The sequence below is a fragment of the Triticum aestivum genome, chromosome 2D (genome assembly GCF_018294505.1).
Source record: "Triticum aestivum cultivar Chinese Spring chromosome 2D, IWGSC CS RefSeq v2.1, whole genome shotgun sequence".
Taxonomy (NCBI): domain Eukaryota; kingdom Viridiplantae; phylum Streptophyta; class Magnoliopsida; order Poales; family Poaceae; genus Triticum; species Triticum aestivum.
The window spans coordinates 531462332-531467110 of NC_057799.1; the positions used below are offsets into that span (position 1 = coordinate 531462332).

A 4779-nucleotide genomic window follows, 5' to 3' on the forward strand; every position below is an offset into this window, starting at 1 on the left:
TACGTTGGAGACGTATCAGCATCCAGGTTCCGCTATTGGTTATTGACCGGAGAGGTGTCTCGGTCATGTCTACATAGTTCTCGAACCTGTAGGGTCCGCACGCTTAACGTTCGATGACGATTTGTTATTATATGATTTATGTGATTTGGTTACCGAATGTTGTTCGGAGTCCCAGATGAGATACGGACATGACGAGGAGTCTCAAAATGGTCGAGAGGTAAAGATTGATATATAGGACGATGGTATTTGGACACCGGAAGTGTTCTGGGAAGAACCGGGTACTTATCGGGTCACCAGAATGGGTTCCGGGCACCCCCGGCAAAAGATATGGGCCTTATGGGCCAAGAGGGGAAACACACCAGCCACAAAGGGGCTGGTGCGCCCCCCATATGGGCTGGCCAAATTGGAGAAAGAAAGGGGAAGGAGGAAAGGAAAAAGGGAATAAGATTCCCCCTTCCCCCTCTTCCCTTCCTAGTCCGAATAGGAATAGGAAAGGGGGGAGGCCGAATTGGGAGGACCCCAAGTAGGATTCCTCCTACTTGGGGCGCCCCCTTGGCTGCCACTCCTCCCCTCCAACCTATATATATGTGGCGGGGGGGGCACCGCTAGAACACACAACAAACATTGTTAGGCGTGTGCGGCGCCCCCCTCCACAGTTTACGCCTCCGGTCATATCTTCGTAGTGCTTAGGCGAAGCCCTACGTGGATCACTTCACCATCACCGTCACCACGCCGTCGTGCTGACGGAACTCTCCCTCGACACTTTGCTGGATCAAGAGTTCGAGGTACGTCATCGAGCTGAACGTGTGCAGAATTCGGAGGTGCCGTACGTTCGGTGCTTGATCGGTTGGAACGAGAAGAAGTTCGACTACATCAACCGCGTTGTCAAACGCTTTCTCTTTCGGTCTACGAGGGTATGTGGACACACTCTCCCCCTCTCGTTGCTATGCATCTCCTAGATAGATCTTGCGTGAGCGTAGGAATTTTTTTGAAAGCATGCTACGTTTCCCAACATAGACCATATCTACACAAACACCATGGAAGCGAAACAAGATCCTCCCCTCCACCTGAGAAACAAACAGAGGGGGGGGGAGGCCATGGCTTCACCGGCGTTCTGCAAGGGAATCCGTCGTTTGAGTTATGTAGCTTACAAATGATACCATTCTTCTAAATGTGAATACAACCACGCGAACTTGTTTACATATAACTTATAAACCTGAATTGGGGGAAGGGGGAAGGGGAGGGGTTGGTATATCATGGTTTTTCGATGCTAGAGCACCCAGGTCAATGTTGCGACATACCGAACGTCGGTTACCTTGTATGAACTAACATATGAATTTAGACCTCGTTAGAAATATGTTCTGATATTGATGGTTGGATTAATATTTTTTTCAAGTGAATATTTACATATTTTTTAAGATTTTATTTTTACTTTTATGTTGGATTGAGATGCTCTGGCTCTAGTAGTAGTGCAACGTTTGGACCAATACGTGAGAACCCATGTACCAGGCTCATATATAGATCCTCTCCCACACAATAAATTAATATCATATGGACACGATGGTCCATATATCAGATATTAAACTAACAAGAACGGATGTTACACTTCATCTTAGCAAAAAGGTCGAGAAAGTATGGTTTGAAACATAAGTGTGCCCCTCCTTTTGTAACCTCCTCGAGTGACTCTTGGCTCTTAGCCAGATGATAGTCCTAAAACAACATTGAGATTATGACATTGGAAGAACAATCATATTGAATCGACCCAAATTTGTCTACTATGAATTGAGTAATTTCATGTATAATTAATTATAATAACACGGAGTGTTAACGTGTGATTTTGCTCCTTAGACCATGCGAGTATCGTGGTCACTTCCGTACGGTGAGCTTTGGGGTTGCTCAAAGGTCACTTGTAACATGGTGATCATGAAGACAACTTACTGGTTCATCGGAAAGTTTGACAACGGACTAGATAGGTCAAGAGTGGGATTTGCTCCACCGGCGCGAAAGGGTCTTGCCTCTCCATCCCGGACAGCAGTGGCAGGGGCAAGCTCTCACCAACACATGTATTACTGCTCTTAATCCTCTATTTATCTGAGAAAATTAGCAAGATTTAGTTGATTTGGCCCAGTCTAACATTATATGACTAGTTTGGCCCCCTCTACATTGAGTTTCTGGCTCCGCCACTGCCGGCCATAATCGTAGGCATCAGTGGTGGCTATAGCAAGAATAGGCAGCTGCGGCGGAAAGTGGTGGCCGCACGGGCGGGATGAGAGGGGGCGAAACTTTTGCTCTCGAAGGCGCGGCCAAGTAAATTTAGTAGAGTTGGGCTCACTTTTGTAGTTGAGGAGTAAAAATTATCCTCCTCCAACCGTTTGAAGGTTCGGTTAGGTGTGGCTAGCTGACTAGTTTCCTCCTCTAAAATCTTATTGGGAATGTGTTAGAGATGCTCTAAGCATGATGACATAGTTGTAACAGTTTTAACATACTCCCTCCGTCTCAAATTACTTGTCGCTCAAATAGATGTATCCCACTATTTTAGTGTTAGATAAATCCATTTGAGCAACAAATAATTCCGGATGGAGGGAATATGAAGTTGGACTCGATGCAAAAGCGTCTTGAATAAGGTAGTCTGCACCCACAAGCATGTATGGCGACATAATAGTAGTAAATAGTTTTACAGATCAAGTTGAACTTGCAAACCAAGCGACTAACATTACTCAAGCTAATAATAATCTAACACTTGCCCTCTGCTAATTAGATGTCCCTCAGCTGAGACTGAGAAGCACAAGTGGAAACACCGTGACCAGCACTCGACCAGGAGCTCAGGATTTTAATGAGAGTTGCAATGCCACTGCTTGTAGCAAGCTGTGGCGAAAAGAAAGAGAGGCGAAGTTAGTCAATTTTCTTACACAATATTCAGAGGCAGTATCAAATCATTTAATTAAATTTTATACATATCAAAGTATCATACATCTTATATCGTAAAGCCGCATCAGCTAGCCCTTCTCTTTGATGCAGAATATCCATAAGTAAAAGAAAAAATAATCGATTAACAAATGGAACATTGAATGGGGGACTCAAGGCTAAGGAAATTAGGAAGCTAACGGTAAAGGGTGTAACAGTATTTAACATGAAGTGTACGGGTGCATAGGCCACAAGATGGTACTACTCCTAAGGGTAAATCTAGGATGGTTTACAAAGTAGCAACAGCATAAAAGGACGAACAAATAACAAGAAGATGATCACAGCTTGTAGCAAGTATGATGTGAGGTACAATACTAATTAGTAGCAAAGGCAAAGTGAGTACAAGACACCAACTTTACATTTGTTACAGTTGGCTACCTCATATGACAATGTGGGACTAAAATTAAAAGGGGAGGAATGGTCAAACGTCAGTTAAGAAAACCCTATGCAGAAGTGGGATTAACTAGAAAAATTTCATGGAAAAAAATAAACAAATAGATTTAATGTTACCTTTCGTTGCAGGAATCTTCTAATGGGTGCTCTTGTCAAACAACTCGGCGGTGTATACCAGCTTTCACAGATTCATCTGGATATTTAGAAGTTCCAGACATCATGAATATATAATTGACAGAGAAAAGAAGCAAACTACACAAACAAATTGGAAACTGGAAATATAATACTCCTAGTAAAAATAGCTTGTAACTGAAAGAAGAAATTAACAACAGGGAAGTCGGAGGGGAAAAAAGTTTACCAACAATATCCACCAGCCAGGTTGATAATGATGCCTTACATGGTTCCCCTGACAATGAACAAGGATACTTGTAATTACAAAATTGTATTGATAAATCATTTACTATAGTATGCGAGTCAGATAATACGATACTATTGAGCATTATACCTAAAGAAGTTCCCTCGCATTGACTTGAAGATGGCAGGCTAGATAAAGCAAAGAGCATACATTATCTTCTGGATGCTAAAAACCAGAGACCGCAAACCAAACAATGCTTTAGTTTTAGTGTACCTCCTCTTCTTCTGAAGGTAGAGTCTGGCAAGTTCAGAAGCTGGAACTCGCCTTTTTCCTTTATGTGATGCCTCCGGTGAGAACTAATAAAGGGTATAGACACATCAATTACAACTGAAACTGAAAATCAATCACACACTTGTTGAAATGGAGCAAGGCGTGTGTAGAAATATATTGCCCGTCTCTCTTCATCAGTTCGGACTTTTGGATGAATTGGCTGGAGCATGAATTCAATAGCATGATGACTAGATGGAGTGGGTTCAGAACAAGAGTGAGAATTTGAAGTGGTAGGAACATACCAGGATCCTATGGGGAGAATGTCATGTGGCCTGTCTCGGCAGTCGGGCAACCGCAGCAGGTCATTGAATTCAGGAGTCTTGGCGATCAAATCCTTGACAATCTCCGCAGCCTTGTACCTCACATGATGCCAGCTGATGGAGGCCCTGTATTGCATTACAGCAAGAGATGTTCAGAACTTGAAAATATTTGATGCTACACTGGATGCAGAATCATGTCAACTGATATAGAGGTAGATATGAATCAGTCACCGAAGCTCCTTGCTGCGGTGCATGGCCAGAAACATCTTGTTGAGTCTCACGGCGTCGAGGTGAGAGTTGGGGTACTTCCTGAGGCTGCTAAAACAATGCTCCAGCTCCACCAGCAGAACTCCACACGGGCTGGCAGTGGCCATGCAGTTGAGGACTTTGAGCGTGTGGAGGAAGTTGAGGAGGACATTGCCCACGTCGCCAAGCATTTCGGCGGACGGTGCGAAGCGGTAGACATAGTTGATGGCT

General features: G+C 43.8%; 1 long non-coding RNA gene and 1 other non-coding gene across 2 annotated transcripts; both read right to left on the bottom strand.

Annotated features, from left to right (window-relative positions):
- Positions 1-1444: 1444 nt before the first annotated feature.
- On the bottom strand, positions 1445-1636 carry LOC123056402 (U2 spliceosomal RNA). Its single transcript, XR_006426779.1, has one exon. It is a non-coding gene; the product is annotated as a U2 spliceosomal RNA (small nuclear RNA).
- Positions 1637-2750: 1114 nt separating this feature from the next.
- LOC123049806 (uncharacterized) lies at positions 2751-3902 on the bottom strand. Its single transcript, XR_006423654.1, has 4 exons — positions 3863-3902; positions 3716-3763; positions 3475-3550; positions 2751-2865 (listed from the first exon to the last, which is right to left on the bottom strand). It is a non-coding gene; the product is annotated as an uncharacterized lncRNA (long non-coding RNA).
- Between the last annotated feature and the right edge of the window lie 877 nt (positions 3903-4779).